We start from the raw sequence: 22,161 nt of genomic DNA, 5'->3' as shown, positions 1-22,161 counted from the left end.
CAGTTCACCGGGGGGCGGGGGAGGAGAGCGAGAGTCCATCAGCCTTTGGCCGAGGGGCCGAGGCAGTCCCAGGAGAGGGGTCTAGGGCGGCTAGCGGACGGGGCGGGCCGGGCGGCTGCCGTCCCCTTTGCCCTCCGACCCAGGAAGCCGCTCATACCCCGCGGACACGCTCGGGGGCCGCCGCTCAATCCCGACCTCCCCGCTCGGCGACCCGGCCCCCACCCTCACCGGCCGGCCCGGTCCCCACCCCCACCCCCACTTCCCACTCCGACGGCCCGGGAGAGGCGGGGGCGGGCCTGAGAGTGGCGCAAGGACACTCTCCACACCAAGGGTCATTTGCTCTTTTTTCCCCCTCTGTGGCTAATTTATTTTAGAGCTAGGGGAGGGAGAGGGCGGGGCCGGGCCCGGAGCGTGGAGAGGAGGGGCCGGGCGGGCCCAGGGGAGTGGGGGCGGGGCGGGGCGCGGCGGGGGAGGCGGGAGGGAGCCGGGGTGGAGAGGGCCCGAGAGGGGGCGGGAGTTGGGGAGGGGAGGGGCGCCCAGGGAGGGGAGGAGCAGGGAAAGGGGAGGGGAGCAAAGGCCTGCGAGGGAGGGCGCTGGGGGCGGGCAAGGGGAGGCGGGGGTGGGGGTGGGGGTCCTGCCTGCGGGGGGAGCCGGGGCGGCCCTTGTCCGGCCACCCCCACTGCCCAGTCCCGCTCCCGGCCGCGGCGGCCGCAGCAGCCGCAGCAGTAGCGGCTCCAGGATGGTGAGCGCCGCTGCCCCCCAGCCCCGGCCTGTCGCCCCCTGCCCGCGCCCCGGCCCCGGGGCCGGACGCCCCCCCAGGCCGCGCACACTCACCTAGGACCCGGCCGGGATGCCGAGGTACGGGACCGCGGGCCCGGCGGGGGCAGGCACGGGGGCGCCCGGGCGGCCCGGGGTCAGGGGGTGGTGACCGTTCGGTCGGGGTGTCCGGAGCTTTGTCCGCGGGCGCGGGGCAGTGCGAGGGCCGGAGAGGGCGGGGGCTGCGGGGCGCGGGCCTCGACTAGGCGGGGGTCGAAGGGCAAGGCCAGCGAGAGACCCGGGCGGGTGCGTGGGAGCCGAGGGTCACTTCCCGGGGGGAGGGGGCGGGCAAAGAAGGGGATCCCCTCCCCGCTGCCGACGGGCACCCTTTTCGCCGCCCCCTTTGGTGCGGAGGCTGCAGCAATAGCGAGCCGCCGGCTCTGGGGGAGCCTGCGGGGTTGGGGGTTGGGGAGCCAGGATTTGTGGGTTCGGATCCCAGAAGGATCCTGTGTCCGGAGCCCGAGGGCCGGCCCGCAGGCCCCTCCCACTCCGTCAGGTCTTTGTCCAGCGGCCCCTGTGTGTGTGGGAGGGGGTGGGGGCTGGGTTCCTGGCCCGGAGATTCCCCAGCATGGTGACGGGGCAGTGACAGGAGACTGAGGCCACCTCGGGCCCTGCGCCCCTGCTGCCCACCCCGTCCTTTCTTCTCTTTGGCCCGGGAGAGCATAGCCCCCATCTCAGAGTCAGGGGGCTGCAGGAAGCAGCACTTACCTTCACCCGTGGGCTACAGGCCGCACGGGAGACCCTCTGAGCTCCCAGCTCTCTGGAGAGAGCCCCTTAAACTTCCCACTCCAAGAGCCCTCTCTTGGTCTACACAGAAATTCCCTTGCTAGGAACCCGCTCTGTAGAGGGTCCTCCGCAGAGGGTCGGCACACAGTAGGTGCTCAGCAAATGCAGGCCCCCCTCCCTGGCCCCTCCAGGCCCCGAGTCCCTCCCGGAGGGAGGCGGCCTGGGGGGGTGCTGCGCGGGGAGCGTGTGAGCGGCCTGGAGCCTGCGCCCAGCGGCAGCCCGGCGCGCAGGGGTGGGTGGACGGGTGGGTGGGCTGTTAAAGGGACGGTCACTAAATCAGGATTAGGCCGTGGGGCTGTCAGGCTGCCTGGCCCTGTCTCCATGGATACCTAATTTGGAGGAGAATAGAGGACGGAAGAATGTTTGTGTTGTCGTCCGCACGGGCTGCCGCGGCCGAGCGGGCTCCTGCCCTGGGCCAGGCAGCGAGCAGTGGGGATCCGGTTCCAACCCACTCTGGGCTTCCGCGGGGAGGGGGACTTCTCGGTCCCCAGAGCCTTCCTTGTGGCGTCTTTGGAGTGGACCCGGGGGTGCCGTGGTCCAAAGAACTCTGACCTTGCGGAGGGAGCTCCAGACCCTTCCAGACTCCACCCCGAAAGCCCCGTGCCTCCTGGACCGGCCGGGCTGGGCTTCGCTCCCCGACCCCTAGCCGGAGCACGCGCCGGTCTCCGCGGAGCCTGCGCCCGCCCAGGACGGACGCGCCGGGCGCCTGGGTGCCGCCGCGCGGGGACCCGGCGCCCGCGGGCTGCGGGGCAGGGGGCGGAGCGGGACTTCCTGGGGTGGGCGAGAAAGGGGCGGGGCTTGCTGGCCGGCCGTGCCCGAGCGGGTGACAGGCCTCGTAAATCCCCCTTTCCCACATTTAACGCCATTTCGTTTATTTCCACTTGATTCCATTGGTGTCCGTAGCAGCCACCCCTGTAAGGAGCGACCTTCATGCCCTCGCTGGGGCATTTTCTGGGGCAAAGTCCTCTTGGGGCAAAGGGATTGGGGCAGTGGAGTGGCTCCTGGTGAAGCCCAGATAACCCCCATTCCTTAGGGGGACCCCGATGTCTCCAGGAGAAGAAAAAGGGACTGAGAAACACACGGATGAGGTTCGCCTCCGAGGCCCTGCGGGGTTTTCTGGCTGTGGTGTAAGGGTGGGCTGAGCTGGGCTGAGGACCCCCTGAGGGGACAATTCCAGTACACAGACTGGAGGGGGCAGGGGGAGGCAGCAGCTTGGCTGTGTTGTTCCCAGGGCCCTTTCCTGCATTCCTCGTCGTCATCCATGGGATGGCCGCAGCTTTTTATGGAGCAAGAATCCCCCCCTCGCTGCCTGGGCTCCAGCTTTATTGCGAGATCTCAGACTCCCTCCACGCAATTTCACGCCTCTTTGCCTTTGCTCTTGGTGTCCCCTCAGCCAAATGCCTTCCCCATTGTCCTTGTCTTTCCCCAACCTCCTCATTCCTCAAGGCCCAGCTCAGATGCCACACTTCCTCCATGCAGCCTCCCCAGAGTCCCCAGCTCTTGTCACTGGCTCCTCCTCCCTCCGTGCTCCCCCAGCTCTGCACCTGTGCCTCCCTTCAGCCTTTGTGGCTGTGTCCACACTAGGCTTTGCCTCCTGCAGGACAGTGGTGGGGCCTGGAGTTCCCTGCCCGCACTGGGCCTGGCACCGGGCTTGGCATCTTGTGGGTGCCCCGTAGATATTTCTTGGTGGAATAAAAGGGGTTTCGTAAGGGCAGCCTGTAAAGCACTGAATCTGGACACGTTTGGGCAAATAGCAAATAGCTCTGCGCTCCTGGGTGGGTGGAGACCCCTGGGTGGGTCTCCTCCTTCTTGTTGCTGACCCTCCCCCACCCCCCAAGTCTGGGGAGGACTTTGCCCCTTCCTTTCCCCACAGACCAGCATTCTTTCCCTGCCATTATCATCCTGTTAAACAGAGAGGCCAGTCAGGATCCATATGGATCACATTAACAATTGCTTATTATCTGGGCCAAGACTGCCCCCACTCTCCACCCCCATCTCTACTGCTGCTGTCGTTGGACCCTTAGGAGCCCAGCCTCCCCGTCTCCCCCTCCCCCATGGGTCAGCCGGGGAGGGCAGGGGCCGGCCCCCGGTCTCCTCACCCTCCTTGTGCCTTCCAGCAGAACTTTGGTTCTTCTTGACTTGGCTGGCTGTTAATGACTTCTTTACCGATTTAATGAAAACCAGGCTCCCGGCAGGAGCACGGCTTGGTGAGGTTCCAGGGCTGCAGCAGGAGAGGTGGGCCCGAGGCCCGGGAGTCCCCAACACCCTGAGCCCCTGCCTTCCAGAGGACAGAGGCTGTGGACAGGGATGAGCCTCACGAGGCCGACCATGGGGCGTCCTGGTGTCTTCTGCCATCTCAGGCCTGGGCTGGCCCTGCTCCCTTCTGGGAGCTGGTGGGCTGGTGAGGGAGATCAAGGCAGGAGAGACCTTGCATGGCACCGGGCCCCAGGCCTTGTGCTGCAGTCAAAGAAGCAAGAAACCAGAATTTCCTGGAGTGGCAGCTGAGTTGGCCTTTATGTTTGAATGCGTATAGCCCAAGACTACTAGAGATGGAAGGAGCCTTCACGATCCCCCAGTCTGGGGGTCCATAACTTCTTTTGATTTACAGATCCCTTAGAGGGACCGATGAAAGCTGTCCCCAGAAAAATGTGGTTCCATCAATTGACCCAGACCTTGCATTCTGCTGTGGAGGGTTCTTGGACCCCTGAAGCCCAGGGGGTCCCTACATCAAGAAGCCCTCACCCTAGTCCAGCCCCCTCTGAAGTGCTGAGGGCAGAATCGGGCCTGTCGCTCAGCACTCCTGACCGCCACACCCCGCCCTGTCTGCCTGGCCTGATCATGGGGCGGGGACAGGATGAGCCAAGGGCCCAGGGGTAGCAGATGGAGGTGCTGGGCCAGCCCTTGAGTGGGACAGGTTCACACTGCCTGGGTCGGGGAGTGGGCTGGTCATCTCCTCTCTGAGTGTGTCACCTAGAGAGAGGGTGTCCAGGGGTTATTTTGCTTTAGGAGCCACTTGTCCCCGGGGAACAAGGATGAGTGGCAGGAAAGTCTAGCTCTTCTCTGAGCAATTCCATAAGCGTCTTGATGAATCATAGCGAACACTTACGGAGCACTTAGTAAATCCTCTCTATCTCATCTGGGAAGGGGACTAGGAACGGTGCCCACCTCGTAAGCGTTATTGTGAAGATGAAGTGAGGTGGGAGCTGGGAGCCCTGAGATCCTCTCTTGAATGACTGTGGGCCTATGAGGGCCTGGTCAGAAACGCAGGTGACAGTGCTCAGGGCTATAATTGCTGTTGATGCTGCCATTTCCCTACTTGGCCCGGCCCAGCCAAGGAGACGGGCCTGCAATGGGAACCTTGTTCTCATCTCCGTTAGTACCAGGGTGTGGACAGTGTCCACCTTTGCAATTCATCTTGGGGACTGGAGCCAGGAGTAGTTCTCAGTGAATGGGAGTGTTGGGCAGTGGCCATGGGCCAGCCTCCATGGGACTGTGGCCCTGACCCCATTTTATGAGGACTAATCATGGCCCCCACACTAGGCACACTAGGTGCCAAGCCCTGCGTGGCTATGACCCTGCCACTAGTCAGGCATAATCACCCTGGACACGTCACTTACTTACTCTGTTGGGGCTCAATGTCTTCATCTCCAGAACAGGAATAAAAGCACTAGTGAGTGAGCCCACAGGTGACTGAGGCCTTGGTTTCAAATAGTGTGCCCCTTTGTCTCTGACATAGACGCCTACTCTGATGACCTGCTCAGTGACGTGGAACCCAGGGGCTCAGAGAACCACCTCCCCATGTGGGAGCAAGGAGAAAAAGCAGACACGTGTGTGAACGTTCTGGCCCGTGGCAGGGCTTGCCCAGCCATCTTTGAAACTCTCTCCAAAGTAGAGTCAGGGCAGAGAGGGGGCTCAGGAGGCAGGCGGGGGGATAGCCAGCTTGGCTCCTCAGGAACCTGGGAGGTGGAAGTGTACCTTTCTCTATGTCCCTTCACCGCCTGGGCACACTCAGGCCACCTGCTCCCCAGCCTGCTGCTGGGATGGAGCAGGGGAGGATGGGAAGATGTGACAAGGAGGCTGGATTTTTCTCTCACACACCCGTATTGAGCACCTGCAACCAGCACTGCAGGCTCCAGAGGGCGACCAGCCAGGGTCGGGCTTCCTGGGCCCCTGAGACCCTCCGCACTCACTGGGCACCTACCCATCAGGCCCCGAGTGGGCGTTCACATCTCAGATCTCCCATGCCAACCCTCCGCTTCCCATGTGGCCAGGAAGGACCAAGCACGTCCCCGGCCCTGGCATTGTGTGCTTTGCCACAGGCACCTGATGTCAAGGGTGACCACGCTCACTGTACACTTGGCAGGGCCCTGTGCCAGGCCCTGGTGTTTTATCCAGGCAGCCAGGCATCCAGCAGCCGTTACTTTAGGATGTGGTCCCATGTTCAAGGAGCTGACAAGACAATTGGGGACCAGTGAAGAGGCAAAGGGACAGGCTACACTTTCAGGACCGCTCACCTTGTGCTCCCTGTGCAGTGGGGAGCCACTGAAGGCATGGGAGCGGGGAGTAGCACGCTCAGAGCTGTGGAGAGGGCACGGGATGGGCTGGAGAGGGGAGAGTCAGGGAAAAGACTGCTTGCTTGACAGCAGGGCCAGCATCATTGGCAGAGTCCAAGGAGACTGAGTTTCCCCGGAGGAAGCTGAGTCGTAGGTGTCAGAGGCCCTAACGCAGTGGGAATGAGTGAGAGACCAGGAAAACCCCCTGCTGCTGACTGGCCTATTTGGCCCTTGGGTGCTCCAGAGTCTGGGGGTGTTTGTTCTTCTTTCCAGGCCAGTGGGGAAAGAAAACTGGGATTCAGGTTATACTAGGGGAAGGCCTCCCCAACCTGTGTCGTGTGGCTCCGCCTCTCCCCAGTCTGCTTGCGGTTTCTGTTGGGGCAGGGGGCCCCCCTAGGAACTCTCCTGCCACCAGGGGAGATGGCCTTTCCACCCAGCTCCTCAGAGAAGTGCTCCTTCCACCACGGCGTTCATTAGACGCTGGACCCTCCCTCCTCTAGGAAGGGGCTCCTTTTCTAGATGGACTGTGTCCTGTGTGGGATGGCCATGCTTTATGTTATTACCTTCCGTACTGTAGCCCTCTTCCGGCTGGAGTTTTAGGGTCTGAGCCCCTTGTTGGGAACGAAGGCGCTGCCTCAGCAGGGTGGGCAGGGCAGCTGGCTGGAGTTGCAGTGGGGATGACCCAGGGAAACTGCCGAGGGCAGGGGGCGGGGGCAGGAAGACCCCTTCAGCCTACCCGGGAGTACCCCTCCCAGTAAAGACAGCCTCTTCTCTCCCCGTGATGGGAGCTCATCACTTCTAGAGACAGTCAAGGGGCTGCGCAGGGCTGCACAGTCCGCCATCCGATGGTCCTTCAGGTACTTGGAGAAATTCAGTGCTCAGGAGTCTTTCTGCACTGTCTGCAGGCTGCGCGCTGCCCTGCCTCTCTCTTCACTCTCCGCAGGTGTGGTCGTGACTGTAACCAGGGGCTGGGGTCTCAGACCTGCAAGGACTTGTTTGGTCCCATGAAAACCACTTTGAAATGTGCTAAGCTCCAGGGTTTGCAACCGAGTGTGTGTGTGTGGGGGGGGGGGTGGGGGTGGGGGTGGGGGTTGAAGGAAGACAGTTAAGGGGGTCAGGGGAGGATGGTAGGAATCAACTGACACCTCTGTTTTCTTAGCTGATAAATGGGGACAACATCTTACTTGAGAGGCAGAAAAGCATCTGGCCCCAGACTGCCCAGGCGAGTGGCACCACCTCCGGAGAGCTTGGTGACTTAGATGAGTTAACTGTGCCTCAGTTTCCTCCTCTGTAACATGAGACCAGCAGTTGTACCTGCTTCCCAGGGTTAAATGAACTTAGAGCGGAGCTTGGCGGGGTGCTGGGGTCCCATACAGGAGCAGACAGACAGAAGGAATTGCTGTGGTTGCTCTGTCTTTGCCTAGCACCCTCCCCCCAATTTCTCTTTCTCTCTCTGTTCCTGTGACCCTGCAGGTGTGGGGGCCACCCCCTTGAGGACAGCCCTGCCCACTCACACCCAGGTAGACCGGCCAGGCTGCATAGCTGGAGTTACTCAGCCCACCACCCCCAGGGCTGGGAAAGACACAGGAGGGGGCAGGGTAGCTACTGGGGAAGCCCAGGTGGGCTGCCTGGGGGTGGGGGCAGCTACTGGGGGAGCCCAGGTGGGCTGCCTGGACATGCTTCCTTCCCTCAGTGCAGGCCTGGCCCGCCATGGAGGGGCGGGTCTCTCACCACCCCAAGCACAGGGACGCACAAGGACGGGGCGTTTTTGGGGCCAGGGAACGTAGGATCACTTAGACCTTAAAGCTTAAGCTTTTTGGAGGTCACATGCCACCCACACTGATGCAGGTCGACTTTGAGTCCTAAACCTGGCTGAGGGGAGGGCGTGGGGCCTGAGGGGGGCTCCAGTCTTCTGGGCTGAGAGCTGTGGTCCATGAGCCCTGAGGAGTTCATAGATAGAACCGTATCCCAATGTTATTAATTCCCTTTGTAATCCCATGTATTCTTTAAATTTTACTTCCGCCTCCAGCTTTATTGAGGTATAATGGACAAATAAAGCAGTCCATGTATTTTTATCTTATGCATTAAAAAGTATTTTTGAGGACAAGCCACCGATTTACTGAGTGCATGAGGTGGCTGTGACTAGAAATGGTCAGGAGCCCTGACCTCATCCTCCACCTCACACCCACGCAGGGCCAAGTCCTGGGACGAGGAGACAGGCACTGGGAGGGTCTTTCCCAGCCCTGGATAGCCGTGTGCCTGAGCTGGGCAGTAGCCACAGCCCCCTCCACTGACTGCCAGCTGGATGCTCATCAACACCCCAGGCATTGAGGCCCCCGAAAGCCTTGTGTGTAGCTGTTCCTGTCTCCAGACTGTGGTGAGAAGCTGAGCGCCTCAGGGAGGGGTCGACTCTAGCTGGGGCAAAGCACAGGGTTCAACTGCAAATCTTTTCTTTCTTTCTTTCTTTCTTTTTTTTTTTTTGCTGAGGAAGATTCACCCTGAGCTAACATCCATGCCAATCTTCCTCTATTTTTTAGTGTATGGGCTGCCAGCATACCATGGCCGCTAACAGAGCAGTGTAGGTCCGCACCCAGGAACTGAACCCTGACTGCCAAATCAGAGCACACTGAACTGAACCATTAGGCCACTGGGGCTGGCCCTCAACTGCAAATCTTTGTGCCTCAATGAAAAAGTGAATAATCTTCAAAAAGAGGAATTAGAACAAGTACTTACTATAGAAAGAAACCCAAAGGCCCACTGCCATTGTATCAGGGAAGGTTTTCTGGGGAGGGGACTTTGGGATGGAAAGTACAGAGAAAAGCAACAGATGGGGGCTGCTTGGCCAGAGCACTGTTGTGCAAAGGCCCAGGGGCAGGGCTGGCCAAGCAGGGAGGGAACGGGTGCCACCGACTCTAAAGAAGGCCTTTAGGTGGCAGGACCGAGGGGCAGGGCACTTGTGCAGCGTACCCCCGAGGGAGCCAGCAACAGCATCAGAGTCAAAGTGACATAATAGCATGGGAGCGCCACGGCTGCAGAATGGGGGAGACGGCCTTCTGGGCAGAGGGACCAAATGGCACCAAGGCCTGGAAGTGTGACCGTGTCTGGCCCAGAGAATGGACTCCATGGCTGGAGGGGCTAGAAGGGGCCAGAGTGGCAGGGTCTGAGGCTGGAAGGACAAACTGATTGGCCTTTGGTGGCAGGCTGAGGCGTTTGGCGTCCACTCTGTGGTCAGTAGGGTTTGGGTGTGTGTTTTAGACAGAAGGACTACCCTGGCAGGTGGGCAGAAGAAGGATCAGGAGGGAGAGGCAGTGGGTCCACATGTGGGCCAGCCGTCATAGGGGACATGAGAGCTGGGGGTCGTTTCAGAAAGTGTCAAGAGGACCCAGTGTCCAGCTGGACGGCAGAGGCTGCAAGAGCTGGAGAGCCAGGGCCTCCAGGGTTTCCAGCCTGGGTGCCTGGGTGGACTCTGGAGAGAGAAGGTGGGGGTGTTTTCCCCAGGTGTGTGAGTCTGAGGTCTTGGTGGGCGCCCAGGGAGCCCTGAAGAGTCCCCTCTACATCCCTAACCCTCCCCGTAAGGTTCCCAGGGATGGTGAAAAGGGTGGCTTGGGAGGAAGTGGGGTCTGGCACGGTGGGCTCTCACAAGGGACCTGACGGGGCATGTGATCTTACCTGGGCAGTTTCTAAATGGCAGAAGGGGGGCCTCAGCCAGGCCCTGGGGCTCCTCCTTCGATTGGCAGAGGAGGAGCTGGTGAGAGCTGCCCTAGGTCACAGGTGGGAGGAGCCAGGGGTCAGGCTAGGCTGTTCTGGGAAGCTGTGGTTTGGGCCTCAGACTGCATTTCCGGTGATGGTGAGCTCAGTTCCCTCACAGCCTCTGCAGACCCACCCGACAGTCGGGGCAGGACGGGGACGTCACTCCTGCAGGGCAGCGCTGCCCACTTTGGGGCCCAGTGGGTAGCTTGGGAGCTGTATTTTTTTCCTTGGAGTCCCTCTAGCTCAGTGGGTCCTCCTTCGTTCCCCCCGCTCCCAGGCCGGAGCACCTAGCAAGCCCTCTCAGGAGCCGAGTCAGAGCCTGCGCTGGTGCCCTGCCCCACCCTTGGCCCTGCTCCAGGCGTCTTGGAAGACCACCCTTCCTTCATTGCCCTCACAGCAGCCTGTGGGAGATGCTGGGTCCTCCCATGTCACACTGGAGGAAACAGAGATCGAGACACTCGTCCCACTCTCAGAGGCTGACTCACAGGAGGGAGGTGGGACGGTGACCTGCAGAGGGACCCCCGGGCTTGCTGGGCTGGCCTCAGAGACCCCCAGCCTTGGTCAGTCTTTCAGGCTGGGCTTCAGACACCTGCCTCACTCAAGTTGCTAATAGATCCCGGCTGCGTTCAAGGGTCCTTGGAAGCAGCCAGTGAAGGTGAGGGAAGGGAGAAGAAGGGAGGAGCCTGTCCTCTGTAGAATGGACTCCACCACAAGCCACCACACTCCCCACCGCGCAGCCTGCTGTGGGGACTGAAGGAGATCAAGGAGATCAGGCCCCCAGCCCAGCAGGCAGTGGCCTCGGGGAGATGGCAGCCTGACTTGTGAGCTGTCCCTCCCCTTCTGTCCTGTCCTCAGGGCCCAGAGTTGAAGTCCATCCCTAACCGGCTCCAACTTAGCTCAGGTAGTGAGCAGAGTGAGCCAGCACTGGTGGCCTAGTGGTTAAAGTTCAGCATGTTCCACTTCAGCGGCCTGGGTTCAGTTCCTGGGCGTGGAACCACACCACTGGTCTGTCAGTAGCCATGCTGTGGTGGCAGCTCACATAGAAGAACCAGAAGGACTCACAACTAGAATATACAACTATGTACTGGGGCTTTGGGGAGAAGAAAGAGAAAGTAGTGATAAGAGGCCGTGGCAGGGTGGGCGCTGCGCTGCCCTTTAAGCAGTTCCCGGCCCCCCAGGCTCGCTGCCCCTGCTTCCTGGTGCAACTTCCACTTGCTCAGCACAGCTCACCTCGTGCAGGCATCAGGGAGAGGCATTCAGCCTTGCTGGCCTTCACTGAGAGGCGGGCGCTGATGGCCTGGACCCTCCCAGAGGCACACTTGGTTTGAAAGTGGATGCTTGTTAACCAGGATGATTTTCTGTTGCGGAAATTTCAGGCAGCCTAACTAAGTGAAGCAAACAAAATTTAGGCAGGTGAAGACAAACTGTTTTCTTTTGGGGAAGGGGCAAGGGTCATAACTAGGCTAGTTGTCCCTACCTGGTGTCCCCAGGGGGACGGCTGGGGGATGGAGAGCCGGTACCCGCTCCCCATGTAGCCTGGGGTAGGGGAGACCGGTGGTGGAGGGAAAGGGCTCAGAGCATCCCAGCAGCTCCAGCTGGGAGGGGATCAAGAGAAAACATGGAGGGGCTGTTGGAAAGAAAGGGGCGGGAGGAGAGGGGGCTTCAGAGCTGGAAAAGTGATTAGCAGCTTTGAGGAGGCTGAAGTCAGCCCTGGCAGCCCCGGGGCAGCACAGGCGAGGGGAAGAGCAGTTATTCACAGAGAGCGGGCGAAGATGGCCACCGGGCCAGCCAGCCCCAAAGACAGCCAGATCACAGCCTGTACAGGCAGGTGGCCAGGCCCTGGGGACGGAAGCCCCTCCTGGGGATTGGGATGGGACTGAGTCTGCAGATAAAGCATGGGATCTGTGTCCGGGGTCCAGCTCTGGGCTCCCTAGGACCTTCTGCAAGAGTGGGGAGGCCCGGGAGCCACCCCCAGCCTCCCGGGGTAGTCGTGGGCCGTTTGATCAGTGAGTGTGTAAATCGGGATTTTATGGATCGCTTATTCACTGCTGGAGCTGGGGCCCCCAAATTCCTCTGTGCCCCAGAATGCTTAATCTAGTCCTGAGCTTTCCCCTGGGAGGGGAGGGAGGCCAGTTCCCCCCAGGCCCCCACCCCTCCTGCTGTGTCTCTTCCCAAGGCCCCAGGCTTTGTCACTGCAGGTTGAGCGGTTCAAATGTGCTAATACACTCCCTGGGGGCCGCTGGGCAGTGGGACTTAACCTTCAGTGCTGTGATTGGCCAGAGAGACCATGGGAGGGGGGGTCCTGGCAGCAGCTGGGAGTGTGTATGTGTGTGTGTATGTGCGCGTGTGCATGTGCGCCTGTTTGAGGGAGGGGGTGGGGGGTGTCCATCCTGCTCAGACCACTGGGCAGAGACAAAGGAGCTTCATCTAGCCTGGAACAAGGATTAAGGCCAGAACAAGCCAGGTCCCTACCTGGTCGAGCTGGTTAGGGAGCCCACCTGTCCATCTTTACATCCTCTTGTTACATCTTGACACGGTGGGGCCTTATTCAATGTGTGTTGAATGGATGGATGGATGGATGAGCGGCCAGAGTGACTGCGTGTCTAACTGGGGTAGGGTCTGCTAGAATAATCCAGCACCTACGAATTCCTAAATCTCCTCCTAAGATTCCTAAGTGTCCCCCCTCCTTCACTGAGCCTCGCTTTAGCCCAGGCCTGGCTGACACAAGGCTGGACATGAGGGACTGGCCAGGCCTCGGGGGACACAGCTGTGACCCCCGGACTGTGTTGCCACTTGAGAGTGCTTTCACTGCGGTCACGTTTCTTCCTGCCAGCCCCCATCTGTCTTTGGGATTTGATGAGGATGAGGATGGTAGGTGAGGGGGGAGGGGTGTCGAGCAGCTGAGAGGGGAGAGAAGGAAGCACAGCCCCAAGGGCCAGATGACAAACTGCCCCATCCTACATCCTCCCCTCCCCTTCAGCCTGCCCCTCCTCTCCTGCCCTGAGCTTGAGGGCCCAGGCAGGCAGGACGGGCTGGGCTGGTGGGGAGGGGCTTGGTCCAGCAAGCCCCCTCCCTCCCTGGCTCCTGGGAGGCTTGGGCCAGCCAGGCAGACAACTCCCTAGGAATCCGAAGGAAAGGAGTCTGAATCTAGGGAGGTCTGCCTGGAGACCTCAGGAAGCGAGACTCCAGTCAAGTTCCATGGAGCGCTGCGGGCAGGGGCTCCGGTAGCCGTGGGGACACGCTGGCTGGGGAGAAAGTGCTGTCTGGGGTCAGACCTGTGCTGGGCAGTAGAACCCTCCTCAGTGATGCGAATGTCCTGTGTGTCTGCTGTCCAGTACAGTGGCCGCTCCCCCACGTGACTGCTGAGTGCTGGGAGTGCGGCTCCTGCTGCTGAGGGACTGAATTTTAACTTTAGTAGTAAATTTTAAAAATAATTAATAATGTAAATTTTAAAATAATTGATACACTTTAATGCATTTAAGTAGCCACTTGTGGCTAGCAGATGCGAATCAGCCAGCACAGGATTGGAGGCTGTGTTCAGGGGTCCAAGCCAAGCCCTTGGGTGCAAATCCCTTCGTGGCTGTGTGGCCTGGGGCGGGGCCTCTTCCTTCTGCCGTCTGTTGGACCCTTGCCCCACCAGTTCGGGGCTTGTCTGCTCCTGCGGGTGGCTACGCTGCCCTTAAGAGGTCCTGGGTCACCAGGGGGCCAAACACCCAGGGACAGACCAACAGTCCAGGGTGGGAAAGGAGTGGCTGTACAGAGCTCCAGACTTTGAGGCATCTTAGGAACTTTCTTGGGGGTGTCAATCCTCTGAGGCTTCCTGGAAGAGGGGGCTGTGGGGCAGGCTTGGGCTGGAGCTGAGGGATGAGCCAGGGATGGATGGAAGGGCCGTGCCTGAGAGCCTAGCCTGGTGAGGGCCCTGAGTTTGGCGCCCCGGGACTTGGCCACGGCTGGGGGAGGGGCTGGCAGAATGGGCCGAGTCCCAGCTTCTCCCCTTACTAGCTGTTCTGACCTTGAGAGAATCAGTTCCGCTGCCTGAGCCTCTGTTTCCTCCCCTGCAGAATGGGGACAATATGCTTATCTGGCAGCGAAGTCGTGAGGGAGAAACCGGAGGGTAACCATGAAAGTTCTTTGCACACACTGGAAGCCTGGGAGAAAGGGAAGGTTTATCCCCAAGGGTGCTGGGCCCCTGGCCTGGCCTCTCAAGACGAGAGCAGATGGTCACAGCTTGTCTGTGGCCCTGACCGCGACACAGGCAGGGATTTCTGCACTCTCCCCTCCCCCCAGCGCGTGTGCACACACAGCCCAGATGGGGGCCGCTTGGTCAGCCTGGCTCAGGCCCACCTCCTGCTGTTTGGCATTTGACATATGAGGAGTCCAGGGCCGGAGCATCCCCCCCATCCCAGAGAGGAGCCGGGCTGGCGGGGAGGCCTCACTCCCTTGAGGAGGCAGGCTCCCAAGGGGCCTGATCTCTTTACCATGTGTCCTGCGGCCTTTGATGGGGATTCCAGTGCCCCTTTGTCTTCTCGCAGAGGCCTGACTGGGGAAGGAGAGAAGGAGAAAGATTAAAAAGAACGGGAGGCCAGGTGGGGTCCCTGGGGGCCGGGATGGGCAGTTTCCTCTGGTGTTCAGACACAAACTCTGCTTCCAGGAGGCACCCTCCCCTGTCCACTCCTAAGGGAAATCCTGGGCTTTGCCTCTTGCTACCCTCCCCATCTCAAGTGGGCTCCAAGTGTTTGCTTTATTTGGACACAGCTTCTTTGCTCATCTACCCATCCACCTGTCCTTCCATCCATCCATCCATCTACCCATCCACCCATCTACCCATCCATCCATCTATCCACCCATCCACCCATCCATCTACTTATCCACCCATCCACCCATCCACCCTTCCATCCAACCATCCATCCATCCATCCATCCATCTACCCATCCACCCCCCATCCACCCATCCACCTACCCACCCACCCATCTATCCATCCCCCATCCACCCATCCACCTACCCACCCACCTACCCATCCATCCATCCATACATCCATCTACCCACCCACCCACCCACCCATCCATCCATCCATCCATCCATCCTACAGAGTCCATTAAGAACTTATTGTGTGCCAGACACTGTCCTAGGTGCTTGGGATATGACAGTGAACAAAGTCCCTGCTCTCGTGGAACTTTCTAGTCGACACAAGACAATAAAGCAACTAGTAGGTCAGATTTATGACAAGTGCTACAGAGAACGTCAGGTTGAGGGGGACAGTGTTTGATGAGGTGATGGTGGAGCAGAGACCTGAAGTAAGTGAGGGTGTGAGCCATGCAGAGAGCTGGGGAAAAGAAAGCGGGCTGTAGGCACCGAGTGCAGCAAGGGCCCCTGAGGTGGGAGCCTGCCTGGTGTAGGGGGAGCAGCGAGAGGCCAGTGTGGCTGGAGGGGAGGCCCGGAGGTAAGGGGGACCCGGTAGGCCACTTGGGCTTTTTTTCTGAGTGAGAGAGGAGCCACTGGAAGCTGCTGGGTCAAAGAATGACATGATCGGACGTCTTTTCAAGGGTCGTCGTGGCTCCTGTGTTGAGACTAGAGAGTGGGGGGCGAGGGTAGAAATGGGGAGATGGGACAGGAGGCTGCTGCAGTCAGCAGGTGAGAGACGGCGTGGAGGGAGGTGGTGAGAAGTGGTGGCAGTTCAAATAGGTTTTGAAGCCAAGGCCCATCTGATTTGCTGGTCTGAGCTGGCAAGGAGAGAAGTTCAAGATGACCCAAGGTTTCTGGCCTGAGCAACTAGTAAGGACGAAGCTACCATTTCCTAAGATGGGGTAGGGGTGGGGTGGGGTGAGGAATCAGAGTTTGATTTTTGGATGCATTAATTGTGCTAATTAAATATTCCACCAGAGGTGTCAGGAAGCAGGCTGACTGCCAGCAGGGCCGGGGGAGAGACCCAGGCTGGAGAAGCTCGTTCAGGAATCCTCAGTGTACAGACGGTGGTCAAGGGCGCGAGACTGGATGGGGGCTCCAAGGAGTTGATGTGGAGAGAAGGACTGAGCCCCCGGCTCTGCAAGGCTCAGAGGGGAGGGTGTGGAAGGAGGGCAGTGAAAGAGGCTGAGGAGGAGAGGAGGCCGGAGGCGGTGAGGACTTTCCAGGAAGGAGGGGTGATCGGCCCAGTCCAAGACTGCTGAGCTGGGCCTGGGGCGACCAGGGACGTAACCACGCGGCCATGTGCGTGGGCGGCCGCAGTGCTGCGTGTGAAAGTCTGGCTGGAAGGGCTCAAGAGAGGAGGGAAGGGGAGGAATCAGAAAACAGTCGTATAGGCAACTTCTAAACTTCTTGGTTTTTGTTTTGCTGAAAAGCAAGTAGGAAGCAATAGGGTGTAGTTGGAGGGGATCAGAGATGATTTTGGGCTTTTTTTCCCCCTAAGATGGAGAAATAAAAGCCTGTTTGTAGGCTGATGAGAATGATCCCGTGGAGGGGGGAGTGCTCCTGCAGGAGAGGGGGAGTGCTCCTGCAGGTGAGGGGGGAGTGCTCCTGCAGGAGAGGGGGAGTGCTCCTGCAGGAGGGGGGGATCAAGGGACAGCATCCTTGACACACAATCACCCCAACAGTGACCACACCTGTCCTGACCATTCCCACTCCTTGGAGCTCGTGCATCCATCCTCGTCTTCCTCTGCTCCCCCCTCCCTGTCCCCAGCTCCGAGTTCTGCATCATTTCTCCAGCCAGAGCGAGTTTGGGGACAGGGAGGGAGACAGGGAGACGGTGCTGATCCCCTGGGCAGACTCCTCCCCTCAGGGGTCTGCTCCTCAGTTTGCATCCTTGCCTCCCCACAGCCTGTGGAGGTGGGGAAAACACTGGCCAGAGGTAGGGGGTCCCCTTTCTGACCTTGGGCAAGCCGCATCTCCTGTCTGGGACTCAGTGTGTCATCTGTAGACAGTATCTATGAGGTGGGGTGCTGTGGGCAGCGAGTGAGTGATGACATGGGCGGGCCGGCACTCCCTGCCCGGCTCTGGCCCCTCCTCTCACCGGCCTCAAGTCCACGCACAGACCACAGTGCTTTCCATCCTCAGAGACTCGTTTTAGGTGCTGCCTGATACCCCCCACCCCGGAAAATAGCTTCAACTGTCTCCAGGCTTCCAGAATTCAGTCTTTTCTTGTCTCTCTTTCTTTTCCTCCCTCCCTCCCTATCTTTTGGCTGTGACCACTTTTCCCTTATCTTTCCTGTTAGACCACAGCATCCCTGAGGACGGGGGTGGGGTGGGGGGGGGGGTCACAGTTCGATCCAATTTTGCATCTCTACCGGCTGATACTCCCTGGGACACTGACGGCATCCTGAGAGTCCCTGCAGAAACGAGCTGCAGCCCCTGCAACGCGGAGTTTTGCAGCCACCTCTCTGGCCTCCTTTGGCTCGTCCCCAAACTTTTATTGAGCCCCACCTACAGTAGGCCCTATGCCAGGCCCAGGGGGTCCCCCAGGCAGAGTTCTGGGTCCAGCTGTGCTGGGGGCTGCTCTCTGGCCTGGACTGGGAGAAGAGGTTCCTGTGTGGTGGGTACAAGGCGGTGGCAGGTGACTCCTTCTCCGGAGTCCTCTTGTCGCCCCTCCCTCTCCTTTCCTCTTGCAGTAACGGGGAGCTGGCATGAAGGGCAGGGCCCAGTGGTGGGGAACAGTCCTGTTCAAGCCCTGCCAGGCGACCAGAGACCCCCCCAGGGTACCAGTTTTGAGCAGTAGACAAAAAGCCTGGGACAAAAGGCCTGTGGGAGCCGTGGTGAATAGATTAATGAGATTTCCATATGAGGCCCAACAATGGGATTCCCCTCTCCAGCCCCTTTGTCTGGGGCTGAGATAATGGAGCCGGGGAGCTGGCCCAGGAGGGCAGCGGTGGCCCCTTCTCCACTCAGGCCTGGAGCCGCCACACAGCTGCCCCTCCTTCCCTGCCCGGCCCCCAGCCCCGTCTGGCCAAGCCCCCTCCTTCCCGGTGGGTAATGGAATTCTGAAGCCTAGAATTTCTGTATGATCCAGAATGGGAGTTAGGGGCCTCCTTAGGGAGCTGGAGACGGGCATTGACACTGCATGGTTGGCGTCCCTTCCCACCACATCTTGTATAAAATTTACTTTAAAGGGGTTCCTAGGGAGAGAGAAAAGTTTGCGGTCCACCATCCACACCATCTCATTTGACAACTGAAGAAGGTGAGGCTTAGAGAGGCTAGGTGTCTTGCCCATGGTCACGGTGACAGCTCAGGGTGATGGCTGCCGTGGGATGCTGGGTGGGCTGGAGGAGGAGTGTCTGAGGCCTGCGTGAGGGAAAAACACACTCTTCCCGTGTGTGTCTCTCCTTTACTCTCACACTGCTTCACTTCCGACGCCAGGTGTGTGGGTTTTCCACACATGAGCCAATTCTGCTGCACCAGCTGAATTTAACTACAAATTTGACTCAATTTGGACACTCTCTACAGGGGAATAGTGTCAGATCCCAAAGGTTAAGGGCTCAGTCCTTCAAGGCTGCCCTCGTTTCAGAGGCCAATCTCAAGTCCATGTTGTCACCCATGCTTCTGACCGATGGGCTATAAATCAGAGGTTCCCGCGACCCGGTCCTCGGGTTCCATTAATTTGCTAGAGCGGCTCGCAGAGCTCAGGGAAGCAGTTTACTTACTAGATTACGGGTTTATTATGAAAGGATATAAGATCAGGAACAGCCAGATGGAAGAGATGCACAGGATAAGGGGGGTGGGAAGGGGCTGGGAGCGTCCACGCCCTCTCTGGGGCCCCACCCTCCCAGCGCCTCCATGTGTTGCCCTTTTGGGGTCTTGTGGAGGCTGCATTACACAGGCAGGATTGATTAAATCATTGGCCATTGGCGATTGAACTCAATCTCCAGCCCCTTTCCTTTCCTGGGTGGTGGGAGGGGTGTGGGGGGTAGGTTGAAAGTTCCAACCCTCTAATCATGGCTGGTTCCCCTGGCAGCCAGCCTCCATGCTTAGGTTACTAGGAGCTTTCCAAAAATCATCTTATCAGCATAAACTCAGGTGTGGTTGAAAGGGGCTTGTATGAATAACAAGACACCCATTTCACTTTTATGGCTTTGAAGCTATTTCAGAAACTGAGGACAAGAGACCAAATATTCTAACGAAAGATGCTCCCATTGCTCTCATTGCTCTGGAAATTCAAGAGTTTGGGGAGCTTCGGGCCAGGAACAGTGGATGAAGACCAGATATATATTTCTTATTATAAATGACACTGTCACAGCCTGTGTGAGGCCCCATGCATGGACTGCTCCGGGCAGGGCATGGCCCATGGGGTTGGACAGGTCCACAAGGACTGAAATGGGCGCACTGAGTGTTTTAGTCACTTGTGAAGGCCGAGTCGCTTCTCCCACGGATCCTGCAAGACTTCCTACAGATGGGCTTTAAGGAATTCTTGACTTCCCCTTCCATCCAGTAATTCTCCCTGTTACTATTTATCGGTGGCCTGTGAGTCTGAAGGACTGCACTCTGCGGCCGGGGTCAGTGGAGTTCCAGCCCGCTCCATGTAGGAGGCCCTTGGCCCTCACGGGTCTGCAGACAAAGAGCTGCCTCGGGAGCCTGACCTTGCTCCCCAAACTTTGCCGCAGTTGCAGAATGTTGCTTTTCCTCCAGAGTCCCAGCCACCCCCAGGGAAGGCCACCGACCCAAATAAGGAGGTCTGTCCAGCCTAGGGGTGTGAACGCGTATCAGGTGGCAAGTTTACAGGAAAGGGACAGCTCTACTTGTTTTGCGGTGAGGACAGAAATTCTGCTGCCTGGGGGCATAGGCGACTTGGGATCCTCCGGGGGAGGTGCTTCCAACTGCAGGTCTGGAGGATAGATATACCGCACTGGAGGCATAGCCGCGTTCCCAGGAAGTACAGGAACGTGTTTCCAGAGGCAGTGCAGGCGGTGTCGTGGCCTCAGGCTCTTCTCTGGCCCGTGAGAACCAAAGGCTGGACCGGGGAGGCAGTGCAGCCGAGAGGGAAGGGCTTGGGCTCTGTCGTCAGACTGCTAGGGTCTGAATCCTGCTCCACTTCTGTTCCAGCTTGTGCCTTGGGGATGTAGTGACCTCTCTGTACCTTAGTCTCCTCACCTGTAAAATGGGGGTGATGACAATGGTGTTATCTCCCAGGGCTACGTAAGCTCAAGCATGTGGAGCACAGAAAAGGGACAGGCTCTGTCCCTAGTGCTGGGCTGCTGGGGAAATGCCACGAGGACCCATCTGTCATGCCAGAGCTGGAAGGACCCTCACCCACAGAACATTCTCCAACCTCCCCCAACCCCAAGGGGAAGTGACTTGTTGGTAGTCACTCAGCAGGGCTGGGCCGCTGCTCGGGTTCCTAACTGCACATTTATCATGCATACTACTGTACCCCACTCTGGCCTGCACACTTTACATACACTCTTTAATCATCATGGCCACTCTTCAAGGCATATGTTATGCCCTTTAACCGATGGAGAAATTGAGGTTCAGTGAGGTCAGGCCACTTGCTCAGGGTCACACATAAGTGTCTGGGCCTGGATTCAAACTCAGGTCTCTCTGATTCAAAGCCCACACTTTCCCCCAAGTCAGGAGGCCTTTCCGCACCTCCAGCTCAGCTGATGGAGGGGACTGGAGGGTGGCCTATGGACCTGGGAGGGAGGCGGGGGCAGGAGCCCTCCAGGTGCAGGAGGCTGAATGGCAGGAGCTTGTGGGCTGGGCCACAGGCAGGCCCACGGTCTCTATGCAGGAGCAAGAGGGCTGGAACAGGCCTGGGTGTGTCAGGAAGCACCCAACTGAGACTGCACTTAAAGCTTCTGTGTGTATCCGGACCTACCTGCACACGCACAGACACATGCATGTGTGCCTGCAGCTGTGCACATCTGTGCATGTTCCAGCGGTCCGTGCACGCATGCTGGTGTGTCCTCAGGCTCCCATGGGTCAGCATTCTTAGCCTGCCTGTAGGTCAGGCAACTGCACCTCCCTCTCCCTGAAATTCTGCCCTCCTCTTGCCCCCTTGGGTTGTCTACTTGAGCTTGCTCCTCAGGCAGTTGGGTTCTGGCCAGATCTTTGTTCTTTCCCTTGGAAGAGGTGGGAGGAAGTCTTGAGTGCTATGTGACTAAGTTCGGCAGAACTTGGTGATCTGGTCCCCTGCTCCCCAGTTAGACCACTAAAGGACCTCTAGCAGAGGCCAGATGGTGAAGGAGAAGGGGAAGAGAGATGGCTGCTAGCTAGTGGGGGACTTAGGCTGAAGGAGGCCTTTTTGAAGATGGGAAAGAATTGAGCTTGCTATGGGGAGGGAGCCTGGACGCTGTAGTGGGGGGAATAGTTAATAATAATAATAATAGTTGATGGGGCAAGATCCCAGCCTGGGCCAGGATGGGGTCAAGGGCTGGGGTGGACGGACCTCAGGCGTCCTGCACTGCAAAGTGGATGTAGATGTTGATAAAGGTGAGGACAGACAAAAGGCCAGAGGTGAGGGAGATGTGCCCCTGGGAAGAGAATTACCCGGAGGAGAAGTATCTGATGGGCTTGAGGGTAGAGCTCACGTGGGCTGGATGAGCTGCCCAGACAGGTCCCCTCTAGGGAGGGGCTCATCCTGGAGTGGAAGCAGGAGGCTGGGTGTGAAGCCCGGAGGACAGGCTTGGGGGGCTGGAGGTGGGTTCCTGGAGCCCCCAGTAGCTGACGTAGAGAGTTTCAGTGACGACCAGGGTGTGTGGTCTTCAGGGAAGATGGCTGCGGCCAGGGCAGGAGCGGGTGGGAGGGAGGGCAGAGAGGACACCACAAAACAGCCACGAGGAGGAGCAGAGGGTCTGGCAGGCGGTGAAGGAAGTGCGTGTGGACAAGTCCAGATCCAGAGCCTTCTTTACTGTGTCTGTGTGCTGGGAGGGGTCACTTTTTCTCCCCAGCACGCCCAGTTTAATACGCTCAGGCAAAGTGCCATCATCAAGGTCAATCTCTCTTCATATTAAGGAGCCAAAGCACAGATAGCAGTAAATAGGAAAAAAGGGTTTGGGGTCCATGTCATAACGCAGTATTTGCATTTGTCTAACGTGGACGTTACCTCCTGTGACCCTGCAGCCAGAACCACTTGTGATTTCTAGGGTTGCAGGACGTTAGCCCTTTACACCAGGTAATGCCTCTGCTCTTGGTGACGCCTCTCAGCGGAGCTGGAGAGCTGCATTTCTGCCCCTGGCCCTCACACCCAGCTCTGCTGTCTGCTCAGCCCTCTTGCCATTGGTGGCCAGGACCACCAGATGGAGGTGAACGCCCCTCATGAACTCCGCTTTCCTTTGTA

The 22,161-nt window shown here is 58.9% G+C and overlaps 1 protein-coding gene across 1 annotated transcript in view; it reads left to right on the top strand.

Moving 5' to 3' along the window:
• The first annotated feature begins 727 nt into the window (after positions 1–727).
• FIGNL2 (fidgetin like 2) overlaps positions 728–22,161 on the top strand; it is a 28,361-nt gene continuing 6,927 nt past the window's right edge. Inside the window, exon 1 of the mRNA XM_023643594.2 lies at positions 728–858. The gene's annotated coding sequence lies outside the window, so the exon portion shown is untranslated. The remainder of the gene's footprint in view (positions 859–22,161) is intronic.

Source organism: Equus caballus, chromosome 6 (genome assembly GCF_041296265.1).
Source record: "Equus caballus isolate H_3958 breed thoroughbred chromosome 6, TB-T2T, whole genome shotgun sequence".
Lineage (NCBI taxonomy): Eukaryota > Metazoa > Chordata > Mammalia > Perissodactyla > Equidae > Equus > Equus caballus.
This window is presented reverse-complemented; position numbering and strand designations above follow the sequence as displayed.